This window comes from Balaenoptera physalus (assembly GCF_965194825.1).
Source record: "Balaenoptera physalus genome assembly, chromosome: 4".
Classification (NCBI taxonomy): Eukaryota; Metazoa; Chordata; class Mammalia; order Artiodactyla; family Balaenopteridae; genus Balaenoptera; species Balaenoptera physalus.
Genome location: NC_138891.1, coordinates 34,865,747 through 34,878,496, shown reverse-complemented (window position 1 = coordinate 34,878,496; position 12,750 = coordinate 34,865,747). Strand labels below are relative to the sequence as shown.

The following is a 12,750-nucleotide window of genomic DNA, read 5'->3' as shown; positions in this document are numbered from 1 at the left end:
GTTCCCCAGATCGAACCCACATCCCCTGCATTGGAAAGCAGATTCTTAACCACTGGACCACCAGGGAAGTCTCAAACACAGATTGTTTCAAAGCAGGGTTGGCACCCTATGGCCTGTGGGCCAAATCCAGCCTTCTGTCTATTTTGTCCAGCACAGCTAAGAATGTTTCTATATTTTTAAATGGTTGGGGGGGAAAAAAAAACCTCAAAAGAAGTATAATATTTGTGACAAGTGAAAATTATATAAAATTCAAATTTCAGTATGTTAGTAAAGTTTTACTATAACACAGCTATGCTCATATGTTTATGTATCATGTTTGGCTGCTTTCACACCACAGCAGCAGAGTTGTGACAGGGACTGTATGGCCTAAAAAGCCTAAAATACTTACTATCTGGCCCTTTAGAGAAAAGGTGGCAGGGCTGTCCAAAGAAAGCTGTAAGTCTAGACATTGGGAAGCCAGCCCTCTGCCTTCGTCCTGCTGTTGGGCTCCGGAAGGTATGTGTGACCCGAAAGTAATGTAAATGTGTGTGCCCCCAGTGGTGCTGCATAGGCTTTGCAAAGACTGGGGGATTTGCTACACTGGTCTATTCAGGCCCTCGGGGTATACATCTCTCTTTGACAAACCCCATCCCTACTCCCCAGTGTCCTGCACCAGAGGTCCACGACCCAGAATCCGTAACTTTGAGTACAACTATTAGCATTTATGATTCAGCTGTCTTTAAATAAAGTTTACAAAAGGATTTGATGGGCTAGTTTGGGAATTTATGAAAATGCTCTCCAAGCTGCAGACACTGATGTGAAAACGAACTTCTAAGTACAGCCTCTTTGTAAATTGTGGACCTGCACATAGTGGCTTAGAGTATCGTGGAATTTTCATTCATGTGGTTGAGCCTAAGTCGATGTGACTTAATAGTGTTAAGGCTCATAAACGATGACTAGGGCCTGGAAGCACGCCAGTAAAGGTTTCCTGATTACTACATGCTGACTACTTCAGATTATTGTTGGAAAGCTAGTGAATGAGGCAGACAGGATGTAACACTAGAGATTAGTTTTATGAATTAGAATGTATCACTGATTTCAAATTATGTCTGGAAGAAAAGATACTGGGGTGGGGATTAACTAAGGTGCAGTTTAGTTCATAGGACTTAAACCTAAATGCCTTTATTGATAAAAATTTATAAAGAACTACTCTGGAAAAACATTTCTAGTTTTTACGCTTAAAAGCATGAAATGTTTTACAGAATTGTTTTTTAATCCATTGTAGAAACACTTATAGAGTGCTTATGAGGTGCCTAAAGCCATGGCTGGTCCTGGTGATACAAAAATAGGTAAAACATGGTCCCTTTCCTCACAAAAAAACAAGTACTCTTACAGAGAGAAAACCACAAGAGAAAAGCAAAATTAATAAATTCATTCATTTATAGATAAAATGAAAGTATTGTTTAGTTCAGTTTTGACACAAAGGGAGTAGTCATTTCAAGATAAACATGCTAATGTCTATAAAGCATCTGGAGTTTCTTAGCAGAAAGACTAAACAAACACAAAATTATCAAAGACTAAGTCAATCTTTGTTTTTAATCCTAGACACAGTAGAGGAAAAAAGACTTAGGTGGTACCTTTTGGTCACTGATCCTAAAGTTGGAAAGGGCAATTACAGTCATCAGAATCTGAGGGGGATTGGACCCACCACAGATACCAGAATCCATGGATGCTTGAGTCCCGTATTTGCCCTTGCTATCCACAGACTCCAAATCTATGGATTCATCCAACTGCAGATCCAGATCATAAATATTACATGATCTGTGATTGGTTGAATCCACGGATATGGAACCCCGTAGATACTGAGGGCCTGTATATTTATTGAAAAAACTGAGTATAAGTTGCACCCATGCAGTTCAAACCCATGTTGTTCAAGGGTCAGCTGTATTATTCAAGATAAGCTACCACGTGCCAGTGATCAGAATCCTGACTTAGTTAAATCTGTGTCCCCAGAAGTTAATACCATGCAATATATACAAAAAGGGCTTACTACGTTTGTTGAATAAATGTTTTACTACTTCATTGTGAACCCAAATTTTGAATGTGTTTGTAAAATATATTTCTGAAACTGGTTTTAGGAAATTCTAGCCTATGGTCATAATAAGTATTTTGACTGCAGTAAGTTACAAAGCAGGGCTTCCCTGGTGGCTCAGGGGTTAAGAATCCACGTGCCAATGCAGGGGACGTGGGTTCGAGCCCTGGTCCAGGAAGATCCCACATGCTGCAGAGCAACTAAGCCTGTGTACCACAACCACTGAGCCTGTGCTCTAGAGCCCGTGAGCCACAACTACTGAGCCTGCACACCACAACTACTGAAGCCCGCATGCCTAGAGCCCGTTCTCTGCAACAAGAAGCCACCGCAGTGAGAAGCCCGCACACCGCAAGGAAGAGTAGCCCCCACTCGCCACAACTAGAGGAAGCGTGCGTGCAGGAATGAGGACCCAATGCAGCCAAAAATAAATTTAAAAAAAAAAGTTACAAAACAGTGTGAGGCCAGAAGTTTGCCCCTGGCAATTATTAACCCTCTGTATTGATTAAGGCAAAAGGCAGAAAGTTCCCAAACTCAACCCATCATTTGAATTTATTATTCTGTACCACCTTGATAAGGATAATGGGACTTTCTGAGACTCTTGTGAAAAGAAACTGCTTTAAAATATCCAGCATGAGCATAATTAACTCTTTGTTAAATGGAACTAACAATAACAGTCATAATAACAATAATAGTCATAATAATAATAAATTCTAATAGGTGTAATGTAATATGATATCATAATGTCATATACAATGGGAAGACTAGATATGTAATATTTTTAATGTGCTTACACAGTGTCTGGGACATAACAATTGCTTAGAATGTAATATTTTATTGTTATCCACACTTACTGGAAGAACAATGGTGCAAATAAACCAAACTATTTCTTCTGAAACTTGGGATTAATTGCATAAATTTTCATTCAGCAATAGATTTCTTTCCTTGAATTAAATCTGCCCTTGTTGGTTTCATTTTTTATTTACTCATTCATTCATAACATATTCATTAAAAACCATTCATTCAAGCAAACATTTAGTGAGTTTAATCAACGTTGTCTTCCCCTTATATTTTTAGGGCTGGACTAAACATTCACATATATCTTGATCCCTACTCTCAAGGAGATCACAGTCTACTAGGGAAGCCAGACAAACAAATGAAAGATTAAGGTGTCTGCCATGGTACAGGTGTGCTTGTGTACGGTGAGGTAGAGCTTTCCAGTCCACAATTCAGTGTTAAGCTTCCTTTAAAGAGGCAGTGCTTGGGCAAAAATTTTAAGAAATTAGTAAAGTTTAGCAAAGTAATGGAGGTAGGAGCCAGAATCATTCCAGGGAAAACATGACATTTTAAAAAAATGCAATTTTTTTTTTTTTTTTTCTGAAGCAATGCATACATGTTGGGTGTCTATTTGGCTTCCTAAAAATCCGATTTAGAGACAAGGATTCATTGTATCAGTGGGCTGATCCCAGGAGACACTGGGAGGACCGTGGGAAAGTAAGCTGGGAAAGGAGAGGCAGCCACAAAGGTTACTTTATCAAGTCTGTTACCACTGTGGTAAATACAGATAAATGGAAATCAGTTACACTGGGGAATTCTGGGAGTTGATATAGGACACAGGTCTTAAGAGTTACCTAACCAGAGGAAGGAAGTTGGACTACTCATTCATGCATCAGGTTTTGATATTTGCCGGTTGAGGACAGCTAGAGGAGAAAGACGTCAGGCACTTGGAAGTCAGTCTCTCTAAAATGGTAAGGCCTTGGGATAGGGTGGCGGGGTGGGATCTCAAACACTACTTGCTGGCTTTGGCAGACCTAGAAATTAGACTTGTGGGCAAGGATGGACGATGTAGAGGTTTTCATATAGTGCCTGTGAACTTGAACTTTCTCCTTTCTCCTTAATGTTACAAGAGCTTTTGAAATGTTTTTTAAAAGAGGTAAGGGAAATAAGTTTTGTTTTATAAAGTTGGCTTCTGCTAACTCTTTGGAAGATGGACCAGAAGGGGCTAGGCTAATTTAGAAGCGACTGCAGTTCTCCTCACAAAAATCATGCTGGCTTGGGGGAGCTTCAAGCTGGCAGAAGAGTAAGATGTGGAGATCACCTTCCTCCCCACAAATGCATCAGAAATACATCTACATGTGGAACAACTCCTACAGAACACCTACTGAACGCTGGCAGAAGACCTCAGACCTCCCAAAGGCAAGAAATTCCCCACGTACCTGGGTAGGGCAAAAGAAAAAAGAAAAAACAGAGACAAAAGAATAGGGACGGGACCTGCACCAGTGGGAGGGAGCTGTGAAGGAGGAAGGGTTTCCACACCCGAGGAAGCCCCTTCGCAGGCGGAGACTGTGGGGGGCGGAGGGGGTAAGCTTCGGAGCCACGGAGGAGAACGCAGCCACAGGGGTGCGGAGGGCAAAGTGGAGAGATTCCTGCACGGAGGATCGGTGCTGAGCAGCACTCACCTGCCCGAGAGGCTAGTCTGCTCACCCGCTGGGGCGGGTGGGGGCTGGGAGCTGAGGCTTAGGCTTCGGTTGGATCGCAGGGAGAGGACTGGGGTTGGCGGCGTTAACACAGCCTGTAGGGGCTAGTGCACCACAGCTAGCTGGGAGGGAGTCCGGGAAAAGGTCCGGAACTGCCGAAAAGGCAAGAGACTTTTCCTTGCCTCTTTGTTTCCTGGTGCGCGAGGAGAGGGGATTAAGAGCGCCGCTTAAAGGAGCTCCAGAGACGGGCATGAGCCACGGCTATCAGCACAGACACCAGAGATGGGCATGAAACGCTAAGGCTGCTGCTGCCGCCACCAAAAAGCCTGTGTGCGAGCACAGGTCACTCTCCACACCTCCCCTCCTGGGAGCCTGTGCAGCCCGCCACTGCCAGGGTCCTGTGATCCAGGGACAACTTCCCCAGGAGAACACACAGCACACCTCAGGCTGGTGCAACGTCACGCCGGCCTCTGCCGCCGCAGGCTCGCCCCGCATTCTGTACCCCTCCCTCCCCCCGGCCTGAGTGAGCCAGAGCCCCTGAGGCAGCTGCTCCTTTAACCCCGTCCTGTCTGAGCAAAGAACAGATGCCCTCAGGTGACCTACATGAAGAGGTGGGTCCAAATCCAAAGCTGAATCCCAGGAGCTGTGCGAACAAAGAAGACAAAGGGAAATCTCTCCCAGCAGCCTCAGAAGCAGCAGATTAAAGCTCCACAACCAACTTGATGTACACTGCATCTGTGGAATACCTGAATAGACAACAAATCATCCCAAATTGAGGAGGTGGACTTTGGGAGCAATGATATATATATATAGTTTTTTCCCTTTTTCTCTTTTTGTGAGTGTGTATGTGTATGCTTCTGTGTGTGATTTTGTCTATATAGCTTTGCTTTTACCATTTGTCCTAAGGTTCTGTCTATCCGTTTTTTGTTTGTTTTTTTAGTATGGTTTTCAGTGCTTGTTATCATTGGTGGATTTGTTTTTTGGTTTGGTTGTTCTTTCTTTTTTTTTAATTACTTACAAAATTTTTTTTAATAATTATTTTTCTTTTTTATTTTAATTTAATTTTACTTTATTTCCTTCCTTCCTTCCTTCCTCCCTCCCTCCCTCTCTCTCTCTTTCTTTCTTTCTCCCTTTTATTCTGAGCCGTGTGGATGACAGGCTATTGGTGCTCCAGACAGGCGTCAGGGCTGTGCCTCTGAGGTGGGAGAGCCAAGTTCAGGACACTGGTCCACCAGAGACCTCCCAGCTCCACGTAATATCAAATGGCGAAAATGTCCCAGAGATGTCCATCTCAACGCCAAGACCCAGTTCCACTCAAGGACCAGCAAGCTAGAGTGCTGGACACCCTATGTGAAACAACTAGCAAGACAGGAACACAACCCCACCCATTAGCAGAGAGGCTGCCTAAAATCATAATAAGGTCACACACACCCCAAAACACACCACCAAACATGGACCTGCCCACCAGAAAGACAAGATCCAGCCTCATCCACCAGAAAACTAGTCCCCTCCACCAGGAAGCCTACACAACCCACTGAACCAACCTCACCCACTGGGGGCAGACACCAAAAACAACGGGAACTACGAACCTGCAGCCTGCGAAAAGGGGACCCCAAATACAGCAAGTTAAGCAAAATGAGATGACAAAGAAACATACAGCAGATGAAGGAGCCAGGGAAAAACCCACCAGACCTAACAAATGAAGAGGAAATAGGCAGTCTACCTGAAAAAGAATTCAGAATAATGATAGTAAAGATGATCCAAAATCTTGGAAATAGAATGGAGAAAATACAAGAAACGTTTAACAAGGACCTAGAAGAACTAAAGAGCAAACAATGATGAACACAATCAATGAAATTAAAAATTCTCTAGAAGGGATCAATAGCAGAATAACTGAGGCAGAAGAATGGAGAAGTGACCTGGAAGATAAAATAGTGGAAATAACTACTTCAGAGCAGAATAAAGAAAAAAGAATGAAAAGAATTGAGGACAGTCTCAGAGACCTCTGGGACAATATTAAACACACCAACATTCGAATTATAGGGGTCCCAGAAAAAGAAGAGAAAAAGAAAGGGACTGAGAAAATATTTGAAGAGATTATAGTTGAAAACTTCCCTAATATGGGTAAGGAAATAGTTAATCAAGTCCAGGAAGCACAGAGAGTCCCAAACAGGATAAATCCAAGGAAACACACACGAAGACACATATTAATCAAACTATCAAAAATTAAATACACAGAAAAAATATTAAAAGCAGCAAGGGAAAAAAAAATAACATACAAGGGAATCCCCATAAGGTTAACAGCTGATCTTTCAGCAGAAACTCTGCAAGCCAGAAGGAAGTGGCAGGGCATATTTAAAGTGAAAAAAGGGGAAAATCTACAACCAGGATTACTCTACCCAGCAAGGATCTCATTCAGATTCAACGGAGAAATTAAAACCTTTACAGACAAGGAAAGCTAGGAGAATTCAGCACCACCAAACCAGCTTTACAAGAAATGCTAAAGGAACTTCTCTAGGCAGGAAACAGAAAAGAAGGAAAAGACCTACAACAACAAACCCAAAACAATTAAGAAAATGGTAATAAGAACATACATATCGATAATTATCTTAAATGTAAATGGATTAAATGCTCTAACCAAAAGACATAGACTGGCTGAATGGACACAAAAACAAGACTCATATATATGCCGTCTACAGGAGACCCACTTCAGACCTAGGGACACATACAGACTGAAGGTGAGGGGATGGAAAAAGATATTCCATACAAATGGAAATCAAGAGAAAGCTGGAGTAGCAATTCTCGTATCAGAAAAAATACACTTTAAAACAAAGACTATTACAAGAGACAAAGAAGGACACTACATAATGATCAAGGGATGAATCTAAGAAGATTTAACAATTGTAAATATTTATGCACCCAACATAGGAGCACCTCAATAAATAAGGCAAATACTAACAGCCATAAAAGGGGAAATCAACAGTAATGCAATCATAGTAGGCGACTTTAACACCCCACTTTCACCAATGGACAGATCATCCAAAATGAAAATAAATAAGGAAACACAAGCTTTAAATGATACATTAAACAAGATGGACTTAATTGATATTTACAGGACATTCCATCCAAAAACAACAGAATACACTTTCTTCTCAAGTGCTCATGGAACATTCTCCAGGATAGATCATATCTTGGGTCACAAATCAAGCCTTGGTAAATTTAAGAAAATTGATATCGTATCAAGTATCTTTTCCTACCACAATGCTATGAGACTAGATATGAATTACAGGAAAAAATCTGTAAAAAATAGAAACACATGGAGGCTAAACAATACACTACTTAATAACCAAGAGATCACTGAAGAAATCAAAGAGGAAATCAAAAAATACCTAGAAACAAATGACAATGAAAACACGATGACCCAAAAACCTATGGGATGCAACAAAAGCAGTTCTAAGAGGGAAGTTTATAGCAATACAATCCTACCTTAAGAGACAAGAAACATCTCAAATAAACAACCTAACCTTACACCTAAAGCAATTAGAGAAAGAAGAACAAAACAACCCCAAAGTTAGCAGAAGGAAAGAAATCATAAAGATCAGATCAGAAATAAATGAAAAAGAAATGAAGGAAACAATAGCAAAGATCAATAAAACTAAAAGCTGGTTCTTTGAGAAGATAAACAAAATTGATAAACCATTAGCCAGACTCATCAAGAAAAAAAGGGAGAAGACTGAAGTCAATAGAATTAGAAATGAAAAAGGGGAAGTAACAACTGACACTGTAGAAATACAAAGGATCATGAGAGATTACTACAAGCAACTATATGCCAATAAAATGGACAACCTGGAAGAAATGGACAGATTCTTAGAAATGCACAACCTTCCGAGAATGAACCAGGAAGAAATAGAAAATATGAACAGACCAATCACAAGCACTGAAATTGAAACTGTGATTAAAAAATCTTCCAACAAAAGCCCAGGACCAGATGGCTTCATGGGCGAATTCTATCAAACATTCAGAGAAGAGCTAACACCTATCCTTCTCAAATTCTTCCAAAATATAGCAGAGGAAGGAACACTCCCAAACTCATTCTACAAGGCCACCATCACCTTGATTCCAAAACCAGACAAAGATGTCACAAAAAAGGAAAACTACAGACCAATATCACTGATGAACATAGATGCCAAATCCTCAACAAAATACTAGCAAACAGAATCCAACAGCACATTAAAAGGATCATACACCCTGATCAAGTGGGGTTTATCCCAGGAATGCAAGGATTTTTCAATATATGCAAATCAATTAATGTGATACACCATATTAACAAATTGACGGGGGAAAACCATATTATAATCTCAATACATGCAGAGAAAGCTTTTGACAAAATTCAACACCCATTTATGAATAAAAACCCTACAGGAAGTAGGCACAGAGGGAACTCACCTCAACATAATAAAGGCCATATATGACAAACCCACAGCCAACATTGTCCTCAATGGTGAAAAACTGAAACCATTTCCACTAATATCAGGAACAAGACAAGGTTGCCCACTCTCACCACTATTATTCAACGTCGTTTTGGAAGTTTTAGCCACAGCAATTAGAGAAGAAAAACAAATAAAAGGAATCCAGATCGGAAAAGAAGAAGTAAAGGAGCCAGTGTTTGCAGATGACATGATACTATACATAGAGAATCCTAAAGATGCTACCAGAAAACTACTAGCGCTGATCAATGAATTTGGTAAAGTAGCAGGATACAAAATTAATGCACAGAAATCTCTTGCATTTGTATACACTGATGATGAAAATTCTGAAAGTGAAATTAAGAAAACACTCCCATTTACCATTGCAACAAAAAGAATAAAATACCTAGGAATAAACCTACCTAAGGAGACAAAAGACCTGTAAGCAGAAAATTATAAGACACTGATGAAAGAAATTAAAGATGATACAAATAGATGGAGAGATATACCATGTTCTTGGATTGGAAGAAGCAACATTGTGAAAATGACTATACTACCCAAAGCAATGTACAGATTCAATGCAATCCCTATCAAACTACCACTGGCATTTTTCACAGAACTAGAACAAAAAAATTTCACAATTTGTGTGGAAACACAAAAGACCCCGAATAGCCAAAGCAATCTTGAGAAAGAAAAATGGAGCTGGAGGAATCAGGCTCCTGGACTTCAGACTCTACTACAAAGCTACAGTAATCAAGACAGTATGGTACTGGCACAAAAACAGAAATATAGATCAATGGAACAGGATAGAAAGCCCAGAGATAAAGCCACGCACATATGGTTACCTTTTCTTTTATAAAGGAGGCACGAATATTCAATGGAGAAAAGACAGCCTCTTCAATAAGTGGTGCTGGGAAAACTGGACAGCTACATGTAAAAGAATGAAATTAGAACACTCCTTAACACCATACACAAAAGAAACATCAAAATGGATTAAAGACCTAAATGTAAGGCCAGACACTATAAAACTCTTAGAGGAAAACATAGGCAGAACACTCCGTGACATAAATCACAGCAAGATCCTTTTTGACCCACCTCCTAGAGAAATGGAAATAAAAATAAACAAATGGGACCTTATGAAACTTAAACGCTTTTGCACAGCAAAGGAAACCATAAACAAGATGAAAAGACAACCCTCAGAACGGGAGAAAATATTTGCAAATGAAGCAACTGACAAAGGATTAATCTCCAAAATTTACAAGCAGTTCATGCAGCTCAGTATCAAAAAAACAAACAACCCAATCAAAAAATGGGCAGAAGACCTAAATAGACATTTCTCCAAAGAAGATATACAGATTGCCAACAAACACATGAAAGGATGCTCAACGTCATTAATCATTAGAGAAATGCAAATCACTACTACAATGCGATATCATCTCACACCAGTCAGAATGGGCATTGTCAAAAAATCTACAAACAATAAATGGTGGAGAACGTGTGGAGAAAAGGGAACTCTCATACACTGTTGGTGGGAATGTAAATTGATACAACCACTATGGAGAACAGTATGGAGGTTCCTTAAAAACTAAAAAGAGAACTGCCATACGACCCAGTAATCCCACTGCTGGGCATATACCCTGAGAAAACCATAATTCAAGAAGAGTCATGTACCACAATGTTCATTGCAGCTCTATTTACATAGCCAGGATATGGAAACAACCTAAGTGTCCATCGACGGATGAATGGATAAAGAAGATGTGGCACATATATACAATGGAATATTACTCAGCCATAAAAAGAAACGAAATTGAGTTATTTGTAGGGACGTGGATGGACCTAGAGTCTGTCATACAGAGTGAAGTAAGTCAGAAAGAGAAAAACAAATACCATATGCTAAGACATATATATGGAATCTAAAAAAAAAAAAAAAAATGGTCATGAAGAACCTAGGGGCAAGACGGGAATAAAGATGCAGACCTAGTAGAGAATGGACTTGAGGACACAGGGAGGGGGAAGGGTAAGCTGGGACAAAGTGAGAGAATGGCATGGACATATATACACTACCAAATGTAAAATAGATAGCTAGTGAGAAGCAGTCACATAGCACAGGGAGATCAGCTCTGTGCTTTGTGACCACCTAGAAGGGTGGGATAGGGAGGGTGGGAGGGAGGGAGATGCAAGAGGGAAGAGATATGGGGATATATGTATATGTATAACTGATTCACTTTGTTATAAAGCAGAAACTAACACACCATTGTAAAGCAATTACACTCCAATAAAAACGTTAAAAACAAACAAACAAAAAATCATGCTGGCTTGAACAAAGGTGGTGACGGGGGGGGGGGGGGGGGGGATGTAGTAGAGTGGGTGGTGTAGAAATATATTAAGGTGAAGGAATTCTGAATTCATGTGCAAGGAGGAGGAGATGGAAGAGGCACAGGAGATTCCAGGTTTCTGTCCTGGAAAACTAGGTAGAAGGCAGTACCTTTCACCCAAACTGAGGATTCCAAGAGGAGGAAACAAATGAGGGAATGATCAGTGAGATCAGATTTGGGACTTCTGTGTGTGCAGTAGGCTGTATAAATCCAGAAATTAACAGGTATTTCTGAACTGGAGACATAGCTTTGAGCTTTCTCAGAGTATAAATGGTGGTTGAAACTGTGTAAGAGATTGTCTAAGCAGGCTCTAGGCTCCTGGAAGATGAAGAAGTGAAGGTCTAGTGGGGAGCAAGGCAGGTAAGCAATTATGGGATGGAAGTATTGGCATAAAATGCCATAGGAGACTTAAATTTTAGGGGAAGCAAGAAAACTCGACCCAGAGGGTCTTTTTATGTCAAACATGAAGGATGAATCTGTATTGATTAGTGGAGTGACTGGGGACTGGAGCATTCCTGGCAGGACCACCTGTTGCAAAAACAAGCTTAAGAGGGCAAATCACTGAACTTTTGATAAGTTAATATACAACCAGGCTAAAGTTTGCTTTTCCATTATTGCTGAATAAAGGCACTCCCTGAAAGTGAATGTGAACTCCTTGAGTGCAGGAACAATCTTTGTATCCCCAGTAGCTAGCACACATTAGGTGCTCAATAAAAGTTGGTTGAAATGATGGCGTCTGTTCAAATAAATAATGTAATGTAACACAAAATAATTTCAGAAAGATTACTCTCCTACTTAACTGAGAGAAAAACTTGTAATCAGGTCATTTCATTCATTCAATAATTACTTAATCCACTACTATACAAATTGCAAGCCCCGTATCTATTCCTTAAGGCCCCATAAGAACACCCAGCAGGCAAACAGTGTTTACCCGTGCCTTCCTTAGTTAATGGAAACAATAGCCCATTTAAATGAAAAGGCATCTGATTCAGACTTTTATTTACATAAACAGGCTCTTCCCTTAGTCCTGATTACAGACTTCCTATTATAAACACATTCAATCTAAACTAGCCCACCTACTATTTGCCTTAATTTGTTGCCCTGACCTCTAGTAACTTTGTTATTATTTCCCTAACACCTAATATAGCACCTGACTCAGAGTACTAGTTGTGTAATAAGTATTTGTTAACTAACTCTCAGAAGTTAGGTGACTTATGATTAAAATAACGACTTCACATTCAGTACTCTAAAGTTTTCTGCATCATGGTGAATCTATCATTTTTGACCACATGGAAATCTTTCTTCAGTCTTCTTGTAAAGGTACTACTATTTTGCTTTAGAGATCTACCCCTCAGTCACTAGAT

The 12,750-nt window shown here is 40.2% G+C and overlaps 1 long non-coding RNA gene across 2 annotated transcripts in view; it reads right to left on the bottom strand.

The window, feature by feature from the left end:
• LOC309659733 overlaps positions 1 to 12,750 on the bottom strand; it is a 48,394-nt gene that overhangs the window by 17,515 nt on the left and 18,129 nt on the right. Inside the window, exon 2 of one of the 2 annotated variants that reach the window (XR_014262922.1) lies at positions 5,149 to 5,291. The exons of the other annotated variant lie outside the window; for it this stretch is intronic. This is a non-coding gene — a long non-coding RNA (uncharacterized lncRNA). The remainder of the gene's footprint in view (positions 1 to 5,148; positions 5,292 to 12,750) is intronic. 2 annotated transcript variants of the gene reach the window in all.